The sequence below is a fragment of the Alexandromys fortis genome, unplaced genomic scaffold, assembly GCF_014885135.2.
Source record: "Alexandromys fortis isolate MF-2015 unplaced genomic scaffold, M_Fortis_MF-2015_v1.1 scaffold_12, whole genome shotgun sequence".
Classification (NCBI taxonomy): domain Eukaryota; kingdom Metazoa; phylum Chordata; class Mammalia; order Rodentia; family Cricetidae; genus Alexandromys; species Alexandromys fortis.
Genome location: NW_026067937.1, coordinates 11,919,186 through 11,936,300, shown reverse-complemented (window position 1 = coordinate 11,936,300; position 17,115 = coordinate 11,919,186).

Below are 17,115 nucleotides of genomic sequence, written 5' to 3'. Positions count from 1 at the left end.
TTTTTTACAGAATTTGGCCATGTTTTTCTTTACAGCTTAGGATAGACATACATATATATTTGGCCCATCAGTCTGTCTCAGCAACTGTCAACCACATTCAGAGGGACTCATTTGGACCTATGCTTGTTTCTTCCCAGTCTGGCTGGAGTTGGTGAGCTCCTATTTGCTCAGATAGACTGTTTTAGAGGGTGTACCCTTCATGGTCTTGACCTCTTTGCTCATATTCTTACTCCTTCACTCTTCATCTGAACTTTGGGAGATCAGTCCAATGCTCCAATAAAGATCTCTGTCTCTTTTTCCATCAGTTGTTGGATGAAGGTTCGATGGTGATATTTAAGATATTCATCAGTCTCACTACAGGGCAAGGCCAGTTTGGACACCCTCTCCTCTATTGCTTAGGGTATTAGCTGGGGTCAACATTTTTGATTCCTGGGAATTTCTCTAGAGCCAGGTTTCTTATTAACCCTTATAATGGTTATCTCAATCAAGATATCTCTTTCCTTGCTTTCATCTCAAAAACTCAGTAACCTTCCTATATACAAGTGATAAAGAAGCTGAGAAAGAAATCAAAGAAACATCACCTTTCATAATATCCAGAAATAGCATAAACTGTTTTGGGGTAACACTAACCAAGGAAGTGAAAGACCTATTTGACAAAAATGTTTAAGATTTTGAAAAAAGGTTTTGAAGAAGATAACAGAAAGCAGAAAGATCTCACACGTTCTTGGATATGTATAGTCTTTTAAATACCTGCCCCCAAACACAAAGACAGAGGTTCATTGTCTTAAATACAATTCTGTTCTTAAGTAGATTAGCTATCTTAGAGAGTGTGTCCTATAGTTGAAAAATACTGTATTTAAAAATTATCTAGAAAAAAGTTTTTTCTGTATTTAATACAATGATGTTGGATAAAAAATAACCCTTAAAATTGGTAAATACTTTAACTTGTTTTTAACTTGTAAACTAAATTTAATTATTTGTAATTCACAAGCTAAAATGCAATTATATAAATAAAACATGAGCATCTTCATAATAGGGACAGAAGTCAATATTATTACAAATATTATAATTCAAGTAAATGCTTGTGTACTTCTGGTAATAATTTGGTTTCTCAAATATTTCTAAAAGGAAATCCATCTTTTACCAAGGATTTCTCAACACATAGCCATGAATATAATATAAATCCACTCTTCAACCCAATCATTACTCATTCAGATTGAAAAAAACACAAATAGTAAGGTTTTTGTTCCATGAACACTGCATAAATAAGCTGAATTGTGTTCACAGGAGCAGAGTTGAAAAATTTAGCATTGTATTTAGTCAGAAAATGCATCATTTAAATTTACATATGTTAAAATCTTGTTGTTGTTTTCAGTAAGTCATGTAGTTAATAGATGCATTCTGCATTTGACTCACAATATTTGGGGTATCTAGAATCAATGCATAGCAATAATAGATATTTTGTAGTTTAAAATCATGTACAAATATGAATTACTTTATTCTGATAAAACACAGTAGACAAAGTATTTTGTATTTTAACCTATAAAGTTTATTATATACATAATTATGCAATATAGTATATATTACAACTAACTGTTATTAGAATTCTGCTCTTGAGTAGAACAGGCAAGATTATGTCATGAAGTTAAATATGCAAAACAATAGTTAAATCTGCATGTTCCTGGAGATAAAAACAAGTAAGAGAAACACAACAGTATTGTGTCATTTCAGACCCAAGTTAATAAGATTTCATAGCTCACTCTTTGACAATACAATTACATTTGAAGATTGAATGGAAAATCATCATTTCCTGACTGTGTATTTAAAATATGTTAATTATTTCCTCAGAGATTTTACCAATTTTACCACTAAACTAAAGTCCTTTGAGGTTTCCTTCTGGCAACTGTGCATCAGAACAGATGTGTTTCCATAACTAAGGAAAAATATACTTAGCATTGCAAAGTGTCTCATCTATTTGCAGTGTGGGGGAAAGGTGAAGGAAAGCATGAGATTTATTCTTACGTTTTAATTAAATTTCATATGACAATTTTATTCACCAAAGGACTTAGACTCTGAACCAAAATAGGACAGAGAAATGATAGATATTAGTTTAGAATATAAAATAGTGAAATATGAAATAAGAGTGAATTTAAAGATATTTTTAATGCCATAAAATTTAACAAATACCTACTTCATAGGTGATAAGTATTCCTCAGGCTATTTATGGAGCTATGGTTGTTGTCATATTATTAGTATGTCCACGTCAGAGATACACAGTAAAAAAAATACATAATTATAGACTTGTAAAGTTTTAAATTAGCTTCATAGTATTTTCTGTCAAAATTTCTCTCTGTTCCAGCAAGTTATGAATGATTCACTTTCTTAATTTGAAAGTGATTGGCTTGTCAATATAGTTTCTTTTTGTTTGTAAAGTAAAATTGAGAGAAAAAGATTGGAAGAGACAGAGGTAGAGAGTGAGAAGATATGGGGAGGGCAATGAGGGAGGAAGAGATGGAGGGAGAAAGAAGACAGACTTTAGAGCATATAAATGGAAATAATTGTAGTTACAAGAAGACAGCTGACGATGATGGACACTATAAAATAATTCCACACTAGATCAGAATTGAATATAATAAAGAGTTATTTTTTAGGGGTAGATTCACAAATCACAGTGCTCTGCATGAACGGGGAAGAGGGACTGAATCCAGAAACCAAGAGAGAGGAAAAGCACTGGCTTTATGTCAGCATTTGTAGAATAAGAGGACTTGCCCAAGTGGGCTGATACCTTAAAGGCTACTGACTGAAGAAGCTACCAAAGGACCTTTCCCTTTTGTTTAAATAAAAGAGTTCTAAACCTAATATAAAGATATATACAATAAGAACAAATATATAAGTATAAGAATAAGAATTACAACCAATATAAGCACTATCAAGCAAGAAACATATGCTAAATGTTTCAATAATTATCTTAAGGAATCTAAATCTTGTATTAGAAATAGCTTGGTCAAGTCATGAGAGGAAAGTAACTACAACTATCTAGTCTTCAACCCATCAAGGACCTGAAAAGGGAAATAATAATACTTGAGTATACAGGAAGTGCAATGAAGCAACTTGTAAAATGTTCAATAAGTGAGATAGACAACTAACTACTTGCACAATCACCCAAAGTCTCATTTGCGATGTTGAAGCAACCAACTTTGGCTAAGGCCTAGAGTAAATGACAGATCATTTTCAGAGGCAGGAAAATAATCAGAAATGTTTTACCCTGTATTGGCAAGGTTTGGCAGTCTTTTTTCTTGTATCCTACTTGTTCTATCCAGACACCATGCATTTTGTCAGTGGTTGAAGCATGGGCAGTTCCTTGCCTAAAGGCCACTTTTGCCAAGAAGAAAACAGGCTCCAAGTGGCGTGTCCTCTAAGCTCAAGATTATCTCAGGAATATATTGGTACTGCCAGGAGCAACTGTGTCTTACGTCAACAGAACCCTAAGATATTTAAATGCCATGTTCTACAGTTCTTTGATGTGGTTGAAAATTACCTATATATGTAGAATACAATCTCTGTGTATCTAAAGAACCTGATTAGTCTAATTATAAGTATAACAAACATGAATGACTATAGACGTATAGTACTTAATACCTATATAGCTTAAAGACTAAGACTTTGTATTATATTAAACAACTATGAAGCAAATGGTGACAATGATTTCAAAATGTAAACAATGTAAGTGTTTTGATCAGAGGTAAAAATGTATAGTGTAATATGATAAATATATCTTACAATTGTATCAATATACAAAATGGCTTAAGGAGAGGTTGAAACATGCTTGCATACTGTACAACAAAATAGCTTTGCCTTGGCATACAAAAATTGTAAGCAGAAATAGGAGCATATTAAATATAATTTGAACTTTATCAATATATAAGAATCCATACCAATGTAAATTGTCTATAAATAATAGCTCAAAAGTATTCATTCTATTACTCACTATTATTATTGTGCATAATCTCACACTAATCTACCTATTATCCCATTCAAGTTCCTTCTTTTTCAAAGAGATCACTTAGTGTACATAATTACTACCCCAACTGAAATCCTACACCAGTTATAATCAACCCCTAATTGATATCCTTAACCCTAAGGACAAACTCAGGGAGAAGAGATGTGTTCTTCTAGAATTACTTTCAGCTGTCATGGTGGTGATGTTCTTTTTATGGAATCCTGTAAAAGTAAAATGATGGTTAAGTTTCAAGAGTACTGTCTTGTATATTTGCAGTCTCTGAGTACTCAGTAAGGTTTTTCTAAAGTTCTTAAATTGAAGTGCTGGCCAGAATGTTGTAATAAGGTATACCATTTCAGCTAAGCAAGTTGGAATAATTTTGAGCAGCTGGTACCTCAAACTGTTCTTAAAGTAATGCTATCAACATCATGAAGTCATATGAACCAGGTGGAGTCTTTGTTGTGGAGTCTTATCTTCTCCCTGGAAACTTCAAAATTATTCCAGGAAAATCTATTGTTTGTTGTGGAAAACTTAAACATTATCCATATAGACATATTTATTCAATGAAAAATATGTTATAGACCAAATAGGTATGGAGAAAATTAAAAATAAATTTCTAAGATCTTTCTTCTTTCTGTCCCTTGGTAGAAAATGTTCAATGAAGGACATTTATATAAATTTGAGGCTAACAATTTCCGTAATTCTGACAATTACCATTTACTAAGTAATTGTTATATGCCAGTTACTCTATTAAGTATATGTTACGTGATTTTGCCAAGTAATCCTCATAAAAATAGCATAACATGACTTGTTTGTGTGAATTTTACAAATAACCACCAAAAGTGATGCTTCAAATATAGCAAATAACTTGCTGAAGGCCGTACATCTAATAAATAGAGTGCTGGGAATTGAGCCAGGATTGATTTAGCTCCAAATTACCTTCCTTAACCAACAGGGTGAGTTGCACCAGGCAAAGCCTTTTCATGTATCATCTCATTGACTTATTGAAACACTTTAGTCATGAGTTCTTAACCTCTGTATTTTATTAAATAAAAATATTGAAGTTCACTAAGGTCCATGGACTATGTCAGCTCACCAATAAGTGTGAGGGTCTGAACCTCTATCAAGTGTCACTCTCCATCAATGAAGAGTTCAGTTTAGATAGATAAGCTGACAGATGTGTTCAGGTCTTAAATTTCAACATTACAGAAATAAAAGTAAAAATGAGAGTTTTCTGTGAACTTCATTGTATATTCCAAAAAGATCCATAGTAGAAATGATGATTTGAAAGGTCTTGAGAATAGCCAGCTCTTTGAAATATTCTTTACATGACAAGATTGTTTTGGACCATCTCTTCCAAAAGTTGTCTGAGTTCCAGAATCTCTTATATCTAAACAAGAAAAATAAATCATAGCAATAGAATGATTGATTAGAAAAAAATGTAAGAAATTCTGTGAGTCTGTTCATGATTAGTGCAATACTCCTAAGCGCCTAGAGAGGGAAGAAGTATAGTCTCTTATGGAAGAGGAGATCTCTGTAAACTGCCTCTACTCTATTTCCGTCTGCATCCAGAAGAGTCTTGGAAAAATCTAAATCAATGTAATGTAAATCTATTGTTGAAATGTAAATAAAACAAGACCCTGTATATCTAGCATGCTGCCCTAACCTGCTATCCCACTCTGCACTGTTTAGATACAGCCTCAACATCCTTTACAATAAATGGTCATTGCTGTTGCTTTATCTATGTGTGCATTGCCTGCTTGCTCTAGTGTATATCCAATCCCCTAATCTCATACAGACTATTCCTTTCAATGTATTCATGTATTACTTACAGGTGTATGTGGGTATGATGTGCGTGCATGCATTTATATGCATGCATGTATGTATGTCTTAGTAAGGTCTTCTCCTACTGTGAATAGATATCATGATCATGGCAACTCTTATAAAGAAAAACATTTCATTGAGGTGTTGACCTACATTTCAGAGGTTTATTCCATTACCATCATGGCTGTGAGTATGGAGATAGATATGGTGGTGTCTGCATCTTCATCAAGAGGCAACAGGAAGTGGACTGAGAATCACACTGATGGAAGTGCGATCAAAAGGGAGCATAAACCCCATGGCCACCGTGACTCACTGTCTCCCATGAGAGTACCCCTACGTCCAAAAGCCATACCTTCTAACCGTGTCAGTCCCTATGAATCCACGGGAGCCAATTACATTCAAACCATTGCATTCTACTCCCTGACCACCATAAGCTTTTGACAACATGTCCGTGTAAAATACATTTATTCTAATTTCAGAATTTCCTGTAGTCTGTCATAGTCTTAACAATGTTTGAAAGTCGAAGTTCAAAGTTTCTTCTGTGATTCATCCAATTTCTTAATTGTAATCCCCTATAAAATCTAAATAAAAAGCCCTATCACATACTCCTAACATATAATGGCACAGAGTACACATTACCATTCTAAACCATAAGGAAGGGAGCGTAGTAAGATCATACTGGATCAAAGTAAGACCAAAATCCAGCTGGGCAAAATCAAAACTCTTCATCTTCGTTGTCTTCTGTGAGAATGCCTTTAGATGTCCAACTCTGTTCAAGTGTGTTGACTGAAATTCCCTTCTTTCTTTTGGCGTGGTTCCACTCCTTGATACCTGCTCTCCTTGATAGGTTTCCCACAAATCTGCACTCTAACCTCTTGGGGTCTTCGAGGTAATTCAGGCTTCACCTTCACAGCTTCTCATAATTACCTCTCTAGACCTCCATTCAGAGACACTCCAGACACATGCCTGGCCTTGTTAGTGGCTTTCTTTAATCTCTGGGGAAAAATTAATAGCTTCCTTTCTTCTATCTTTAACGTTGGACAACATGGCCGAAGCTGCGAAGTTCTGTTGCTTACTGGGACTAGAATATGGTCCCTTGTTTAATTACATCTTTACCAGCCTTCTGTCCTTCATTTCCTCAGCTTGGCTGTCCTGAAATTGGATCTCGAGATCAGTCTGGCTTCAAACTCAGAGATCCAATATCCTCTGCCTTCCAAGTGTAGGTATCAAAAGTGTGCGCCACCAAACCTGACTCTAAGCTTTTCTTTTCTTATTTAATTTTTAAATTTTTTTATATTTTAACCACAGTTCTCTCCACCATCCCTCCCACAGCCCCCATTCCCACACCCCCCAACACACCCCCTTATCAACTCTTCCTATTGGGTAAGGGCTCCCATAGGAAGCCAACAAAGCCTGATACATTAAGTTGGGACAGGACAAAGATACTCCCCACACACCTTAAGACTGAGAATGGCATCCCACTATAGGGAATGAGCTCCAATAAGATAGCTCATGCACCCGGGATAAATCCTGGCCCTACTTCAAGGTGATTCACAGATAATTCAAGCTTCAGCACTGTGTCCCACATATGGAGGGCCTAGTGTAGTCCCAGGGAGCTCACACAGCTGTTGGGTCTAAGCTTTTCTCTAGTTTCCTTTTACAAATTTGAAACATTGGGTGGGACCTTTCCCTGAGGTCACCAACCTCTTTATTCCATTTCTTAATGCATCTCCTTGAACATTGAACACAGGATTTAGCTCTATTCTATTTTCTGGTACTCTTTTCTCATCCTGTACATTTTGAATTTTTACTGGCTCAGCTTGCTCATTTTCATTGTAAATATTCATTAGAGTTAACACTAACATCCACACAACTGATTCCATATTAGACTGTTTTAAAATTTCCTCTATCAATAGAATTAATCCAAAACTTTTCACTTTAGCCTCAGGCAGACTCTTTGGAGAATGGCAACAAACAGCCACATTCTTCACCAAAACATCTCAAGAATGATTTCTAGGCAACATACTAACATTCTTCTCTGATAGCTCTTGAGTAAACCTCCAACAGTTCAAATAACTCTTAGCATCACTGTCTTCCATGATGTAACTAGGATTAAGTAGCACTTAAAGCATTTGACTGCTTTCCTAAACAAAAGTACCAAAGTCCAAATTCTTAAGAATAAGAACGTGGTCAGACATACCACAGCAATATTCCAGTCCACTGATACCAACTTCTGTCTTTAATTAGGGCTTCTATTTCTGTAAAGAGACATCATGACCATGACAACTCTTATATAGCAAAACATTTAATGGAAAGGGCTTGCTCTATTTTTATCATGTCAGAAGTTTAGCAGCATATAGATAAGCACTGTTTTGGCTACATCTTCATAAGAAGGCAACACGAAGTGGAATGAGTATTACACTGAGAGAAGCTTGATCAAAAGAGATCTCAAAGCCCACCCCCACAATGACACACTGCCAACAATGAGACTTCACCTAATCCATAAAGCCATACTTCCTAATAATGTCACTCCCTGAGATTATGGGGCTCAATTTTATTCAAACCACCACAATGTATTTATGTGTGTTAATTTAATTTGGGAGGTGATTCTTGCAATTTGAGGCCAATGATTCATAGATGTCTTACTAGCTCATTCCCTTTATTTTCAGAGGCAGAGTTTCTCAATGACTAGATCTATCCAATTGTGGTATTCTAACTACATAGCTTTACCTTGGGATCCTTTGTCTCAAATTCCTGCATGCTATCATACCAATTTATCTTTTGATATGAGTTATGTGTTTGTGTGCAAGTTAATTTTGACATAAGCTAAAGTTATCTGAAAGAGAGAACCTCAATTGAAAATATGCTTCCCTGAGATTTCAGTCCGGTGCTCCAAGTGGGTCTCTATCTCTGTCTCCTTTCATCGCCTAATGAAGGTTAATATTCAGGAGGATGCCTATATGTTTTTCTTTGGGTTTACCTTCTTTTTTTTTCTTTTATTTATTTATTTATTAAAGATTTCTGTTTCTTCCCCTTCGCTGCCTCCCCTTTCCCCACCCTCCCCCAATCAAGTCCTCCTCCCTCGTCAGCCCAAAGAGCAATCAGGGTTCCCTGCCCAGTGGGAAGTCCAAGGACCACCCACCTCCATCCAGGTCTAGTAAGGTGAGCATCCAAACTGCCTAGGCTCCCACAAAGCCAGTACGTGCAGTAGGATCAAAAACCCCTTGCCATTGTTCTTGAGTTCTCAGTAGTCCTCATTGTCCGCTATGTTCAGCGAGACGGGTTTTAAGCCAGGCTTTTTCAGACCCAAAAAGAGGAACATGGGATGTACTCACTCATATTTGGTTTCTAGCCATAAATAAAGGACACTGAGCCTATAATTTGGGTTCTTAGAGAAGCTAAATAAGAAGGAGAACCCAAAGAAACATATAGGCATCCTCCTGAATATTAACCCTCATCAGGCGATGAAAGGAGACAGAGACAGAGACAGAGACCCACATTGGAGCACCGGACTGAAATCTCAAGGTCCAAATCAGGAGCAGAAGTGGGTTTACCTTCTTATTTAGCTTCTCTAGGATCACAAATTATAGGCTCAATGATCTTTATTTATGGCTAGAAACCAAATATAGTGAGTATATCCGATGTTCCTCTTTTTGGGTCTGGCTTACCTCATTTACTGCTGAGTATTTCTCTATCTATCTCTATCTATCTATCTATCTATCTATCTATCTATCTATCTATCTATCTATCTATTGCATACTTTCTTCATCCATTCTTCCACTGAAGGGCATCTAGGTTGTTTCCAGGTTCTGGCTATTACAATCAATGCTGCTATGAACATAGTTGAGCATATACTTTTGTTGTATGGTAGGGCATCTTTTGGGTATATTCCCAAAAGTCGTATTGCTGGGTCCGGACTCGCTGAACATAGTGGACAATGAGGACTACTGAGAACTCAAGAACAATGGCAATGGGTTTTTGATCCTACTGCACGTACTGGCTTTGTGGGAGCCTAGGCAGTTTGGATGCTCACCTCACTAGACCTGGATGGAGGTGGGTGGTCCTTGGACTTCCCACAGGGCAGGGAACCCTGATTGCTCTTTGAGCTGACGAGGGAGGGGGACTTGATCAGGGAAGGGGGAGGGAAATGGGAGGTGGTGGCAGGGAGGAGGCAGAAATCTTTAATAAATAAATAAATATTTATCTAGTCCTAGGGCATTATAACAACTAATGATTGATGGGGGAGGATCCAAACTATTGGGGGTGATACTATTCATGGTTAGTGGCCCTGGATAAGAAAGCAGGCTGAGCAAGACATAATGAACAAGCCACTAAACAGCACTTCTCCATGACCTCTACATCAGTTTCTTCCTTTGAGTTCCTGACCTGTTTTCATTGCTTTTGATGATGAACTTTTATACAAAACTGTGAGTTAAATAAACCCTTTCTTTCCTAGTTTGTTTTGATCATGGAGGTTTCATCATTTCAATGAAGACATTATGGAAACACTGGACCTCAGACTTGCTCAGCAAGCTCTTTATCCATTCACACCAGCCTTTCCTATACATTATTCTTCTCCATTTTTTGACAAACAACTGATTGGAATGCTTTTGCTCTATTTGGAAATTTTACTTAGACAAAAAGTCACTCTTTTCGGGTTGATAACATTATGCATACTGCACTTGATTCACATATTCTGTGCTGAGGTGTGAAAGAAAATTTTATCTGTCATGGTGCAACCTAGAAACACTTAACAGTCACTAGTTCGTAACAATTTTGGTTCCTTGATTAGATTACTGGCATGCCTTCATGGTCAATCTTCTGAAGCTTATGGTTCATGAATGTTTTGCCTCATTCTCTGAGTCATGCGTCCCTCTCTATAATATGTATTCCAATTTTGTACCTGAATGGTTTTTTACAGCACTTGCCATCCATGGTAACTTTAGCATTCAAAACTTCTTTTCATCTTGTACTACTTCATTTTGTTTCATACTCAGTAGGAATTAACATTATTTCAATATAAGTTCTGTGGACTTTCTGTGAATCAAGTTCTACCTTGTAGACATAGTATAGTATATTGTACCTCTGACATTGTTTTTGTAAAATGTCCTTTAATACCTTAGAACTTTTAATGTTTAATAGATATTGCCTAAGAGGCATTTTCAAAGACATTAATATAATATAATAGAAAAATTTTCACCCTCTGCCATGCATTAATTTATCTTTACCATGAAGCCATAGTTTAGTTTGAGACTGTTTTTCTAGACAATCCTTCTGTATTTTCTTTTTCTCCTAAATTATTCAAATACTAGCTTCATAAACATTACTGAAAAAATAGTTTTTATATCTTTAGTTTATCTTTCCTTAAATCCTGAAGGGTCATCACAGGCCAGGTGCCTGCATTGCTTTCTATATTCCTCTATGTCTCTAGAACTTCCAAGTACCCTGTTAAATTTCACTCTTCTGAGTCTATAATTATTGGGTTTTCCCTCTAATCCCATGTGACAATTTGATCCTGCTACTGAGAGAAACTTCATATTAAGAATAAGAAAAAAAGATGGCTATTTTTGCTTTCTTTTCATTATAGTTGACACATTATAACAAACATAGCCCAGTTAGACCTAAAAGCATCCTCACTTGAAATCATGTAATTACAAGTAATGCTATTATATTTACATTGATATAATATAAAAATCTCCTGTGTAGTAAATTTTGACCTAAATAGTTCTTATCACATACTCCCTATTTGTTGTGCTCATATATACTGGTGCTTATTAGGGGTCTATGAGACTCATGCCACTGGTTTCATGAACACTGTGGTTGTTTGAATAAAAATGGTTTCATAGGCTCATAGGAACTGGCACAACTGGGAGATGTGGTCTCTACTGGAGGAAGTGTAGCCTTGTTGGAGCAAGTGTGTCCCTGGGGGCAAACTTTGGTATCACAAAAACTGAAGCCAGGCCTTGGTGTCTCTTCCTTATGACTGTGTATCCAGACGTAGATCTCTTAGATCATTCCCCAGCACCATGTCTGCCTGCATGCCACCAGTCTTCCCATCATGATGATAATGAACTAAAACTCTAAAACTGTAAGCCAGCCTCAATTAAATGTTTTTCCTCATAAGAGCTGCCATGGTCCTGGTGTCCCTTCAGAACAATAGAAACCTTAATTAAGAAAAATGTGGTCAGATTATTTTATTTATCTCCCTAATGTTATTTTATTTTTAAGGCACGAACAATAGTTTTTTTGGATAAACATAAATGGTCTGAGGTCAGAGATATTTCAGTATTTTTATTTCATTATTTCTGGATTCTATGTCTGACATTTTCATTCTCTATTATCTAACTTGAGGATTAGTCATATTTAACAGCTACAAGTTTTAGAACTCATATTTGTGTAGCTGCTTTTATACCTTAAGTTAACAGTTGAACAATACTATTCACCTCAATTACACACGTTGACAGCATTTTCACATTTATTATTTCATACAAATCCTTAGTAACCAAGGAAGAGAAACAGTGGAGCCAGTTATTTTTAAAGTATGTCACATTGTATAACAATTAGTATTCACAAACATTCTTCCAGTGTCAAATTTAAAGTGGATTTCTTTATCACTCAGGACTGCCTTGCCATCGCAGAGTTAATGTTTAGAAAAGAGGGATTTGTTCCTTAAGGCTAATCTTTTTTGAATAATATTTAATGGGTATTATTTTATTATAACAAGATAAGGACATAAACTGTCCATATAGTATGTTTATATTCAGGCTAAGCCTTCTGGCCAGATTTATGTAATTTCAATTATGTAGTATTTTCTAGTGTTATATTATGAATTCTGTATGCCCTTTAAATCGAAGCATTTTTATGAAATCTTAGTACACCTGTTTTTTTATATTGCATGTAATCACTGTACTTGCAATGCATTTTCCTTAAAAAAATACAATTATTTTGTGGGCATGCATAAAATAAAACAGTGAACTAATTTTGTTTTTCTTCCTTTAGCTGCATCTCCAAACTAAGACTTCCAGGACAGTATGGTATTAGTCTTTTGGTATTTTCTAGTTATCTATAAAATCTATATATATTGCACTATTTAAAAGGTGCTATATTTAAGACTTTGAGTAATATCTTGTTCACTTTTGAGCTTTCAATGTTCTTTGTTGCTTGAGAGAATATTCCACAGTAATTATGTAATACTTTCAACGAGGTGTTTTACTGATGAACCTGATGCATTTGCCACTATATTTCCTGTCAAAAAATCAACTTCCATTGATATTTTATGTCAATTTAAACAAAAACAACAAATAAATTTAATTGAAGGAGATATACATGTATAACATTGATATTTACTAATGCATTGCTTTAAAAATTATGTCCAAGTCATTTGTCCATAGATGATTACCATGTCTATCTCACTTTCATTCTTTTTTCTTTTATTGATAATAGATTTTCTTCACATAACATACTCTGATTATAGTTATCCTCCTTCTAGTTCTACCAGTTTCTTCCTACCTTTCTTTCTATCCAGATCTGCTGCCTTTCTGTCTCTCATTAGAAAACAAACTGAATTTCAAGGGATAATAATGTAATATAATTAATATTATATAAAATATAGGATAAAATAAGAATTAACACCTTGGAATTCATAAAAACAAAGAGAAGGAAAATGGCTCAGAAATAGACTCAAGAACTAAAGACCCACTTCTCACACTTAGAAATCCCAGAGAACACACTGAACTGGAAACCGCCTGGTATAGACCTGTACAGATTCTGTACATAATGCCTCAGTCTTTGGAAGTTCTTATAAGAACTTTGATCATGTTGATTTATAGGGCCATCTTCGGGTCCTCCTCCCCCTCTGGCTTTTACACCACTTTCTGTCTCCTTTTCTGGAAGGTGCCTTGAAACCTGATGAAAGGAATGTGGTTCAGCCTTTGCTCTTACTAACACTAAGTGTGGCAATTTTTAATACTTGCTCATCTTCAGGTTTTAAAATCTCTATGTAATTTGTTCTTAGCACACAATTCTCATCTTATATGTACTTAAAACTATGAGCCTTATTTTTAGTAAATTGGATTTCCCTAAATGTTTCCTGATATCCTATTGGAGTTGCAAACTCTTGTTGAGTATCTTAAAAGTTGCACAAAACTCAATTATGTGTTGTGCATGTCTCTGAGTTATTATTTCATTTAATGTATAGAAGTAATTTTTGATGCTGTGAAGTTTTAATAGTCAATGTAGACTCATTTGTCATGTTTACAGTTATCTTCTGCCAATCCTATGAAAAGGTCCTATTTCCAATACTATTACTTTATTAACTTTTTTAGAATTGATAAATATTTTTATTAAGTTTATTGAGGTGTACATTTTTCTCTCTTTCCCTCCCTTTCTTTCCCCTCCCCTTCAACCCTCTCCCGTTGTTTCTATGTTCCCAATTTTCTCAGGAGATCTTGTCTTTTTCTATTTCCCATGTAGATTAGATGCATGTATGTCTCTTGTATGGACACATGTAGACCAAAGGAAAACTTTTAAAAGCTGCTTCTCTCCTTTTACCATGTGGGCTCAAGGGATAGAATTCCAGTTATAGGGCTTGGCAACAACGGGCTGTTGACCCATTGCACTGGTCTAGATTTATTCATGAGCTATTTTAAAGTTGTTTATTATTTATTATCCTAACTTTCAATTTTAAGTATAATTCATTGTCAATAAAAATGTTTTAAATGCACATTTACTTTTTGCTGTTGTTTATTTACTTTTTGTTTTTACTTCTAGCATTATTTACTTAACAGTAAATAACTCGTTAAATTTTTAGTTGTTGTAATGGTGCTTCACTATGCGCTTTACTTTAAAATGTGTCTATTATAAGCACTATTCTTGTTTTTATGACTAGAGGAATGAAATTATGCTGACTTCCTCTTCATACTCATGACCACACTCATGTTGTTTTTCATACAAACAGAAATGTTCTGCTTCCAAAATGAAAAAGGCAGCAGGAAAATTAAAATGTTTTAAATTAAATCTTGGGATGACAGAGGAAGAGAGCAGCACTGTTTCCTTTGGCCAAATGCCCATTGGCTGTTGAAGTAGATAAATAGTTTAAATTTTCAGCAACTTGCTTTTGCTAATTGTTTACAGTTTTATTCGTTTGTATCTCTTTCAGTGATCAGAGGGAATGGTCCTGTAATGAATAAGCTCATTCGGTTTACTGGCATTCTACAAAGGGAGTGAAAAGACAGATTTTCATTTGTTACTTTTAAGGCTTGCTGACATAAAAAAAAATTGCACAGCTGCTATAGTTTCCTAGGGTTGGAATTCTCAGAGAAACCAGGAAGCCATAATAATAATAATAATAATAATAATAATAATAATAATAATAATAATAATAATAATAATAGTTATATTAGCCTACAAAAAGATCAGAGTCACAGAACATAGTGCTCACTATTTCATCTCATCAATGGGAGCTTAATTCACATGAATTTGCTGAAGTAATTTGTATCACTAAATATAGGCCTTTCCTTTAATATTTTAACAACTAAATGCGAGCAAAACCCAGAAAAAAATAAGTAATGAAGTGCTACCTGTACTAAACAGAATATTGCTGCTTTATGTACAGATTAAAGCCTAAAATTACAATGAAAATATGTAGTATTAAACATTTACTAATATGTCAAGAATGTTTTTGCAGAGCTTAGTGTTCCAGTCCTGTGATGTCAGCTTTCAGGAAGATGAGTCAGGAGACTGACAAGCTTAGAAAAAGCCAACATTAAAGAGTTGGAAGATCTGTTTCAACAAAGCCATGTTATAGTGAAGATGGAAGAGAAGAAACAGGAGGGAGGAGGACAAAGAAAAAGAAAAGGAAGAGAAAAAAATAAGGTCACAGAAAATATCCAAGATAAGATAAATTCAAAATTGCAAGGCTCAAATTTGACATACAGTTTGCAGTGCACTTTTCTATATATGAACCACTGCATGAAGACCCATGTATTCCACACCAGATCGGTACATCACCTTATCCAATTTCCTCACAAAACACCAGGAATATCCCCTGACCCATTCATAGCCCATCAAGTTATTTTCCATTTTGTTAAAATCTTCAAGTCATGTGACTGGAGCTCACAGCATTGAACTATTGGTTAGGAAGTAGAGTGAGAGGTGAGATAGGCAAGAGAAACACACATCTGCTCCTCTACATGCTACCACAAACCTCTGAGCTCAATGGTGCTTGCCATGTAAAAAAGACTAGACAAACAGTCACAGTTACACAAATGCAAACATGAGGTTTGGACTAATGTGCTCCAGAAAACGTATGTTAAGATTGTAAATATCACTGAAAGTGTCTCTAGGGTTGTTGTAATTTAGGAGGAAACCAATAGATTTCTGAATCTTGCTGAAATGTATGCAAGAAAAGGTGCATTTTTTTTTCTGCCTTCAAATAAAAAGTAAGAGTGTGAATGATGTCAAACATTCTATGCAGTTTCATAAAAGGGTAAGAAAATTTGAAAGTCCAAAGTGCTAATTTAATGTTATTGATTAGGAGCCAAATAGTGAGAAACTGCCTTCCTCCTCCACACTTATATTATCTGTTCAGTCTTAAGCTAGCCTTATGCTCCTTTTCTGTTTAATAAAATTTTGTGTAGAAGATTATAGGCCTAAATTGGTAATAGAATGACTTATTATAGTATAAAAGATACTGAGATTCATGATGGTCAACCCCCAAATAAAATATAGGTAGAGAAAGGAGTAGAAAAAACGTACTTAGGAATTGGTTAACAAGAAAGATGGTAATTAAAATGTATTTTACGAAATATTTAGGAAAAGAAATCTTATATTGAGACCTTTAATCCTTAGATGAGGTCCATCTGAATTCCCTGGATTCTGTGTGCCAAGAAAGGTCATCAACGACACATTCCGTTGACTCAGCCTGTGTCTAAGGGAACTGAGGGAGGATAATGATGACTCTCTCCAACTATAATTTTCTTTAAGACATCAAACTTAACACCCACTACCCAATTCTATCATAGTACATCCCTGTTGCTATCACTAATTTTAATTTCTTCTATTCAGCTATTTATTTAATCGTTCATTAGCCATTTGTTGTATATCACTTAAATATTATAGGGTTTTGTATCTTTTGGGATAATAAAACACAAAAATAAGGGGCAAAAGCTATTTCTTACTTATGGTTTTTCATGCTGTGAAGATACACCATGATCTCAGCAACACTTACAAAGAAAACATTTAATTGGGGTGGCTCGCTTACAGTTTCAGAGGTTCAGTTCATTATCATCATG